This window comes from Chiroxiphia lanceolata, chromosome 14, assembly GCF_009829145.1.
Source record: "Chiroxiphia lanceolata isolate bChiLan1 chromosome 14, bChiLan1.pri, whole genome shotgun sequence".
Taxonomy (NCBI): Eukaryota; Metazoa; Chordata; class Aves; order Passeriformes; family Pipridae; genus Chiroxiphia; species Chiroxiphia lanceolata.
In genome coordinates this window covers 13,319,762-13,329,766 of record NC_045650.1, presented here as the reverse complement: position 1 = coordinate 13,329,766, position 10,005 = coordinate 13,319,762, and the positions used below count along the sequence as shown (strand labels likewise).

Here is a 10,005-nt window from a genome sequence, read left to right as displayed (position 1 = left end):
TCATGCAAGGTATTCAATGTTTTTATGACTCTTTTCATTAGTAATTGGCTTTATAGTTACTGGAAAGCAATTGAGAAGTGGGTAGCAACATCACTTGCTTGTGGAAACAGAGCAGTGTTGACTGAATGCTTGTCAGTCAGACTGAACCTTGTCTTTACCCCACCAGAAAGAAGCAAACTCAAGAAAATAAAAACAAAATGCAGGAAAGAACCATGTGCTGGATATGTTGAATAAGAAAGTTAATTTGCATAAATAATCAGCACTGCAAACACATATAAGCATTCAGCTACCTCTTCATATGGGAAAAATTGGGCCCCAAAGCTTTACTCTGTCTTGAGCTCCTCCCCTGAAGTCACGAAAAGAGCAATTTTTAAAATGCTTCATAACTAAGAACTGAATCCCTGATTTTAAAAACAATGAAAAAGTATAAGTAGCTCACATACCAGCATTGCCTACTGTACCCTTATGCCTGGGCAAGAAATGGGATTTTTCACATAATCATGTATAGTCTTATTTATTTTTTGTACTTCTGTAAGTGTGTTCATGAACAGCTAATACAGACAGAGAGGCCAGAGCCAAATCCCCAGATTCAGGCACTTCTGAGCTGTGGAGTGTTCAAAATCCAAATCAGGGCTTTACAGCTTGAGCCCTTCTCTAATATTTATTCAGATTTATGATAAATGTAGTACTTTAGAGCTAATTCTTGTTCATAATGTATCTGTTGTTCAGTCGTGACTGTAGTGTATAAATATCACGCATTTATCTTTGAGCCTGTAGATATTTAAGCCTCTGTTCTTCAGGGCGTTATTTATTTATTTACGCCTTTGCTTGTTTGATAGATGGCAGTAGATAAATGTTTCCTAACTGGAGATGTCTCATTAGTTTCTGCTTTTAGTATCATCTGTCATATGACAGCAAACAACAGGGAATTTTTGCACATTTGTATGACTGTATTGCATTTTTAGTTATAGCTGTTCCTGCGTTTTCACAGGTGATACATAAATATAACCTTATCCTTAAAGACTATTTTCAAAGAAAATGCATTTACACTACAACCAGAGCCCTACCGTCTTGTCATTACAGCCCCACTATTTCCAAGGAAGCAAACTCATTCTGTGATATAGAAGGTGGAGACTGGGAAGCTGGCTCTGCTAAGCCTTGCCTAATGCAAACTGCTTTAGTATGCACATCACATCATGCCGGCTATACTGCAGGGAGCAGGCAGTTATCGCACAAGCGTGCATCCTCAGAGCCAGGATAAACACTCCGTTACTCTCCCTCTAAACTGCTCTTCTGGGAGGGAGAGAAAATAAATAGGGAGCGAGAGAGGCATTTGAAGTAACCTTTTTAAGAAGGAGGCAGCAGCCAATAGAACCTTTCATTTTTTTCTTTTTTTTTTTTCCTTCTTTTTTTTTTTTCCCCCCACTTCTTACTAGAGAAATTCGTGTTACCTCAGCAATTAAGGAGAAGAGCCAGCACCTAGGGTTCCAGGCTGTGAGGGGGAGTAGCAACTTGTACCAGGTAGGAAGTCCTTTCAACATCCTTTTAAATCCATGCAGCTCAGTTACTACTTGCTATGTTGCTGTACCATGTCTGACTTCTGGAGACCTTGTGTCTGCTAGTCACCATTCCCTGAGTGAAAGAGACCTTGGGGAGCTTTAATTGCCAATGACCTTCAGGGTATTTCTTGGAAAGACACTGGTACTTAATGCTGTAAAGTAAAGCAATCTATACTTTCGTCTGACGGCTTAAAGTGTGCATTTAGCATCAGGATGCAGCTGGGTGAAACTGCAGCTGTTACCCGTCTATGAAACCATGTCACAAATGAGTAAAAATTAGCCATTTTATAATAACTGAAGCAGCTGCTCTGCATTTTTAGCAACACGGCTGTATTACTTTCCAAAACTTATTACCATAAATTCTTTTTGTGCTGGAAAGCCAGCAGATATGCTTTACTGTATTCAAAGTTATTTTGACAGTTATCTACTATATTTTCATAGTTACTTATGCATATTTTATTAAGACTTCTCTAAACTTTCCTGAGTGCAGCCGTGTCTTATGTGGCAGGTTAATATCTCTGCTAACAAATCATTTGTGTAGTGATTGCAGTGAGTGGTTACGATATTCGCTGTACAGTGTTGCCTGCTGTGAGCCTGTGGGAATGCAGACATCTCCTGAGATGCCTCAGGGATGGGGTGGGATGGAGCCCCAGGTCACACATGCTCGTTTTTTCTACCTTAGTACTACAGGGCAGAGGGGAAAGTGAGGAGGAGGTGAAAGCTGTAACTGGGCTTTGTGATCCTGTTGTGCAGTGTTTTCCTTCTTGTACTTTTATTTGGGTTCACTCACAGGAGTGAATGGTTCGGTGACATCTGTTCAACCTGTGTTGTGTATATTGTAGCAGGGCTGGGAGTGAATAAGTTTATTAAAAGCAGGAGGAGCATTTGCATAAGTTCCTGGGTTAGGAAGCAATCCTACCTGGGTCACCATGGTGTCTTGAGACTCAGTGTTGTGTGATCAGTTTAAGTTGCTGTCTTCTGAGCAGTTGAAGGAGTCTGAGGCAAACTTTTGCAAGCTTTAACATTTTCTTCTGTGCATCAGACCAGTGACAGGGAATTCTTAAGGGTAAAAATATATATGTATTTTCAAAGTGTAAGCAGTGGTGTGGGTAAGTATACCATGTCTAAGGATTCAGCTGTTAGCCAGAAAACCTGAAAATAATGTGCAAAACTGTCAGAGCTTAGGTGCCACTGTTGTAATAAAAAAATAAATACTGATAATAGCAGAGCTCTCTCAGTACTCGCACAACCTTTTCTTGTATGTAATTGCTCTATGCAGAAATAGCTCCATATATTTTGTTTAAAGGTATCTTGTGACTCTTATCTGTAGGAAAAGCTATTGAGGATGTCTAAATCTGTAGCCTTTTTTCTGACAAGCATAATGAAAGAAACAATTCTTAGAAAATGAGAATTGTGTCTGATAGCAATAAAAGCTAAGGAGGTAAAAAAGAAATAGCTTTGAAAATTACGACTGTGAAATAGAGGTGAGATCTAGTTAGTGACCAGCATTGGTTAGAGGACCTGGCAGCAGGTGAGAACAGTTTTACCCTCTGAGAAATGCAATACTTCAGAGAATTCACACTTGGAAAGTACCACTTCAATTAGCAACCAAGATAGGAAGAAAACTGGAATGGAAAAGTGATGTCTTGACTCCTTTCATTTCTCTTGATATATGAAATTTGCGATGAAGGAAATTATACCCATGCCCTTCAGGGTTTTTTTAACAGGTCAATGTAAAACTAAGTGAATCATTACTTTAAAGAGGAAAAGGGGGTAATAATTTGAACACATCAACACGTTTCACTAAAAACTCATAAAATTCAGGTCTCAGAAACATTTAAGGTAAATTACAGCTGGTTGGTGAGAGGTTTGGGGTTTCTTTTTCATTTGTTTTTCTTATTTGTTTTGTGGTTGTCTTTTTTTTTTAACCTCCAGTCCAAAAGCTCACCCTAAGAATATGTAGAATTCTCAAATGTTTTCAAAAACTGTTATGAATTAACTTGGGCCCTAAATTTTAGCTTGAAAAGGTTTGTTATTTATTAATTCATTGTTATACTTTGTAGGTTTCTCTGAGAGAAGGGGTCATGAGGACTGTGCATTGGGATTTCTTGCCTTGGTATTGCTTGTAGGTCACTACCTTACTATGCCTCAGTTTACTGCTAGGTGAATACCTATCAGGAGATAAAAACCTATACAGGTGTTGGCAACTGCCTGTTGTGAAACATACTGAAGATCTGAATTTTTCCAGATTATCCTCATTCACACTAGTGCTCTATGTAGATTTAGTTTTTTTGTGAATCTAGTTCACCTTGGCTTTAATTATTTCTCTGGATTTATTACATGTTGCTTACCCTACTACAAACCTGCTGAACAAACACTTCATGACTATAAACCATGTTTTAAATCATAAAACAGATAGCAGATTCATGTCTACCCTGAAAGATACTCCCTTTACTGCAGAGAGCTTAGTGGGGATGTGGGATGGCCCTGTCCATGGGGGGGAAACTGTTACCTTTAACAAGATCTTTCAGGAGCTCAGGAGTCACTGATAGAAAATCTATGATGTCTATGTGTCTAAAAGTAGATTGGATTGACTGCTGCAGGAATCTTAAGACTTCTCAGCAGAAATGATGTAACTGGTTCTGCAGAGGTTTTTTTACATATAAAACCAGAAATATCTGACTTCCAGAGGTATCAAATCAGACTATCCACAGCTATCAAGCATAGCTGACATCACATTGTTGCATTGCAATATGTGGGTACCCCCTTACATTGGTGGCTTTGACCAAGGCTCCCTGTCTCTCTATTAGTTTCCAGAACTACTCTGTTCAGCATCCATGTGGTGGAGAACTGGGACTCCTAGTGCCACTGGAAATCACATGATGAAGCCTCAATTTTTTTGCAAGGGTCTTATCTGTTAACAGATAAAAGAAAAGGTCCCTCTATAAAAGTAATTGATGTTTCTTGGTGCTTTTTGACATTTTGCTAAATCAAAGAATTGGCCTGACTGGAGAGTTTGACGTTAGCATAAGGACTATCAAAATGCAGTGTATGAAATTCTGGGTGTTGATATAATTCTGTGTTACTATGGGTCCCCAGAGTGGCCATTATCTTTTGATCTAGGTTTAGTTAATTTTAATAACCTCTTTGGTTTTTTGGAAGCAAAACTCTAAACACAGAATCCCAGTAATGTATGATGGCTGCAAATTTATACATGAGAATCTCCAAACAACCTCACAGTTGTGATTATACTGAACAGACATGTCTGCACTCAGGCATGTCTTCTTTTTGCTGTGAGCATGAATGACAGGATGAGACAGGATTTTTCTTTCTCCACTGTCAAGATATTGGGTAACATTTTTCCAAATGAACACTTGAAGACAATCAGGGACTTTTGTACTTTGCTTCCAATGTATGCAAGGGATTAGAATTAATGGTTGGACTCAAGGGATCAGGATTAATGGTAAGGCTGACTAACACTAACTATCTGTTGGAATTCACTGCCAACTTCAACAAAATAGTAAGTTACTTAACAGCACACAACTTTTGAGATTTATTTAAGCAATAATCCCCAAGAAACCAAACATTACTAGCAATTAACTGTTGGTTTGTGGGTTGCTGGACCATTAATGTTCTAACAAACTGACTGTTAACCAAAGTAACTGCAACAGCAAATTCTGAGCTGGGTATTTGCTCTGACTGCAGGTTTCCTGTTATATAACTTCTTTATCTGTCCTACACTTTTTTTAGCAGCTAGGGACTCATTAAATAATTTCTTCTCTGTTAGTGCCTTTTGATGCTATGTGGAAAGGCTGTGATGTTGGAGCCAGATTTATCATACCTATAAGGCTACACTTCAGACAGAATGTGGGAATTTTTTTATTTTTTCCCTGAAACTTTATTGCTGCTTTTCAAAAGACACTTAATGCAATGCTAATGTTTAAATAATAATCTAAAATAGATATATGCCTGAAATTATAACAGCCCTGATCTGATTCAATCAGTCCTAGGTAGCTGTGTTTAGCATAAGGAAGCTTTGATATAGGTCACTTTTAGGATAAGCAGAATTTGGGATATTTTGGCCTTCTTAATATCCTCACTCTCATTCACAGTTTAAAGTGGAAAGCAAAACTGAATGGTGAGAGACACAGAAAATAAACTGGAAGATGAAAAACTGCTATTTTAATAAGTTTATTTAAAGTTCTGGGTTTATTTACTGTTGTATTCTATTTAATCATTTTATTTTTCTGTTGTTAGGAAAAAAATAAGGAAAGAAACAAGCTAGATATAAAATTATATTTCTTATAAAGTGGGACAGCTGTTTTATCTCTGTGGGCTTTGCTTACTTCATCCAGAAATCATCAATAGCTTAGGGTGCAAGTGTGCATGTGTTGACTTTTCCTTAATGGAATTGAGGTGGGCAGCCCTACTAAGGCTGATTAGAACCATCACAAAATCTGCCATGCTACAATGAAATGAAGGGAGATGGATTTAGGTCAGTATCTAATGATGCCCACATACAATGCTGGCAGGAAAGGAAAAAAAACCCCACACTTTAAAAGTTAAATATGTAATCTGTATAATTTAGAAAAAAAAATACAAGAAAACCAGACACTGGCTTAAATTCTTTAGTCTGAATTTTACCTAGTACAGAAAATGATGCTATTTTTCCAAATAAAAAAAGGAAATATCAGAAATAAAAAGGAAATATCATCGTACTTGTACGATGCACCCTCAGCAAGTTTGCTGGTGATCCAGAGCTGTGTGGTGTGGTCAGTAGGGAGGGAAGGGATGCCATCCAGAGGGACCTGGACAGGCTGGGGAGGTGGGTCTGCAAACCTCATGAGATTCAACAGGGCCAAGTGCAAAGTCCTACACAAGGGTTGGGGCACCCTGAAACACAAACACAGGCTGGGGAGAGGATGGAGTGAGAGTAGCTGTGAGGAGATGGACTCGGGGGTGTTGGTGGATGAGCAGTGTGACCCAGCAATGTGTGCTCACAACCTGGGAAGTCAACTGGGTTGTGAGTCATCTAAAACAGGATTACTAGTCAGTGCTTTTCTTGTGAATGTGGCTTTTGTAAAATATGTTTGTATGAACATTTCACAACTATATGCTTAAACACCCCCTCAGAAAACAAAGCAAAAAACCGATTCAGGTGCCAAGATGCCCTCAGGAGAAAAAGAAAGCACAGTATCTTTTAGGTTACAGGCAATAGTAGATTGGTTATTTGCAAATGACTCTTTGGTTGTTGCTGAGTAGGAAATATCAAGTCTCTGTCACCTATGCCTGTTTCAGTCTTTTTTTTTTTCCCCTCTTTTTCTTCACTTGCACATGCTTAAAACCAAGGGTCCGATAGTATGAGCTGACAGGAATTAGCTTGAGTAGCCCAAGACATGAAACATTTTTTACTGCCATGATTCTTGGCAATTTTGAAGAGAATTGCACTAGGACATGCACTCCCAGAGCTCATTTCTCTTTCTGTAGTAAGTCTGAATAATCTTTCTCTGTATGTGACTTTCCTCTCTGAAATTGCATGAGACAATTTGACAGGGAGCTGTAATACTTAATTATTAAAAATCTAAATATATAATATTCTGCAGAGAAGTAAAAATGAGCTTTTGTAGATCTCATAAAATTGTTTGAAGCCAATTCTTCCAATTATGTGTATGAAGAATGTAAAACAAACAGAGGAAAAAAATTAAAATTATAAGAAAGTCTGTGCTTAATTTTAAGACTATTTAGATTTTCAGAAACCGTGTTCACATTACAATCTTTGGCACTAATGTGTTTAGAGTTTGATGTGATACTGGAAGGGTTTTGCTTATTAGACTAAGGTGAGTGCTCCAGGAAGTTCTTGGAAAAGCTCCAATTCTCTCACTTTGCTATCAGTTAATTACACCCTTACTTGAAGTTCATGAAGTTTGCCTAATTATTTTGGAATGTTTTGGAGCTACATTTACATTTTGAGCAGCAGCACAGTATATGAGAGCAGAGTCCAGCAAATGCCATGTGTTGAGAAACTGAGATCGTTAAATGTTCTGTAACATTTAGGGAAAGAGATGGTGAAGAAAACTGGTGAATAGGTCTGCGTGGTGTATACCCTGTATCTTTGCAAGGGTGATCAGTGTGGGTTCCAGGGCCAGATCAGTGTAGATGTTGCCTGTAGCCTCCCAAAAATATATGTGGTCAGAGGACTGAAGGTGATGCCTAAGTGCATGGTAAAAGGTTGTGTGTCTTCTACATGTATTTCTAGAGGAAGAAGGATACTGAGAGGCAAGGGGGACAAGAAGAAAGGATTCCCACAAGGTCCTGTTTTTTTGCTATACAGCACATAATTTCAGCACACTGTATTTCTGCACTGTGTAACAGCAGAATGACCATTTCACTGATACTTTCCTGCAGGATAGAAGTGGACTTCTGAATTTTAAAAAGTTTTTTTGCAACTGCTTAAACAAACCCAAGGGTTAAATTTACGTGTAGTTTTTGTGCTTCCAATCTCCCAGCTAAGGAGTAAAAGGGTCCTTCTCCACTCTTCATTCTTTCTTTCGTTATTGCTGGTTGTGTGGCTAATGTTGCTGAAGTCCTGATAAGTACCAATTGCATTGTTTTCTAAGTATTTCTAAGCTGTCTGGTAAAAAACTGTGAAAACACTTATTCTCAATATAGGTCATCTTTCAAATCTTTGAGATGGAAAACTCAAAAGCAGGAGGAAAAACTCTAAAAAATAGATTTCTTTGTAGCACAGATAGATTGATCATCAGAGATAGGCTAAGACTTCGTTTTCATGGGGTTAGCACAGGTTTGTTCATCACTCAAGTTTATATTTCAATTTTCCAGCGTTCTACAGCTAGGATACTTAGTCAAGAGGAGGTTTCCAGTGCCACAAATTGATAAATTAGACTTCCCTTTAAGTTAGACTTGCCTAAGTTAGACTTGCCATTAGAGGTATATGGTTTTCATTGTGGTAACTTCTTCGTGATAAATGAAGCAGCTGCTGTGTGCCCAGTAAATGTGTGAGTCAACTCATACTTGGCAAGAGTTCACATCACCTGTTTTGTATGGAAATGTCACAACTGCACTGCTGTAAAGTTTTAAGTATGATCACTTTGGTTTAGGCAATATGTTGTATGGAGATTGCCAGAAATGTAAAAAATGCATAAAACTTCTGGTACCTTGGGTAAGTAAAATGCCCACATGTCTCTGAAAACTGTAGTTGTTTTTCAGAGAGAAAGAGCACACTGTTCTTGAATTTTGCTTGAAGTACTTCAAAGTCATTGCAGTGATGATATCCACTACAGTAATCTACTGGAGAAACACTGAGGTTATGCCAAAAGGATGGTAGTGGGATTATGTGTCAGTCCCTCAAGAAATGGTCCTGCAATATCTTGTTTAAGAATTTTTGTAATTCCCTTTAAAAACAATAAATTAGCAAAAATATTTTTTCCAAAGCCCAAAAAGTTTGTGAGCCCTGTCACACAGAGTTCAGAATTCCCATACAGGAAGAATAAAATGACCTTGAGGGCTACAGTAATAGTAGCTGAATGAAATTCGATAGGACAAAGTGCAAGATCATGCACAAAAACAATACATTTCTGTTATAAGCTAGGAGCTTGTTAATTGGAAATGACAGAGGAGGAGAAAGTCATAGGATGACTGCAAACCACCAGTGCAACATATCAATGAAAAGGGCAAATAAAATCTTAGGCTGTGCTGGATGAGATATTCACATTAGCAAAGGAAATAACAAGTACTTCAACTGGGTCCTGCAGAAAAAAATAATCTAGGATATTTTTAATAGTTTTCTTGGCCTGCTTTTAATTGTGGTGATTTCAAACTGGAACAGGGGGAAAGAAAAGTAACTGGGATTTCAGAAGAATGGGAAGTCTTTTACAAGAAGAGACTGAGACACACTGTTGAGCTTAGTCGAACTAGATAAATACATCAGAAGTAGAGCAGTAAATGAAAGAGTTATATAAATAATTTTAGATTGGAAATAAATGTGTCCATCTCTCAGAAGTGTGATATTCTGAAGCCAATTTTAATGGTGTTCAGAAAAAAATCCCCAGCCTACTCAGCCTTTGAGCTGGGGAGATCCCTTTGTCCTAAAGGGGAAAATCTAACCTGCCTGAAGGGAGCTAGCTCCCTGAGCAATCATGTCCAGTGCTTCTAAGCATTTGAAAGGAAAGACCAATATTGAAATCAATTCTATAGTTCAGACATTGCCAGGTTCATGTGTAGTTCAATCTCTGCTTACTTGGATTGTAATGAAGGCAGGAGAAATCAGCACAAATCATAAACTGCTAGAACACTGTTGTCAGACTGGGAAGAGCTGCAGTGTTGTACTGGCACTGATAATACAGCTTATGCTCACTGGCATATTCTCTTTTTATTCTGCCTCTAAGGACATATTCTACAAATACCTTCCTGGATATTTGTTCAGCTA

The 10,005-nt window shown here is 38.1% G+C and overlaps 1 protein-coding gene across 1 annotated transcript in view; it reads left to right on the top strand.

The window, feature by feature from the left end:
- The first annotated feature begins 1,338 nt into the window (after positions 1 to 1,338).
- Positions 1,339 to 10,005, top strand: part of TENM1 (teneurin transmembrane protein 1) — a 761,012-nt gene continuing 752,345 nt past the window's right edge. Inside the window, 1 exon segment of the mRNA XM_032701921.1 lies at positions 1,339 to 1,521. The gene's annotated coding sequence lies outside the window, so the exon portion shown is untranslated.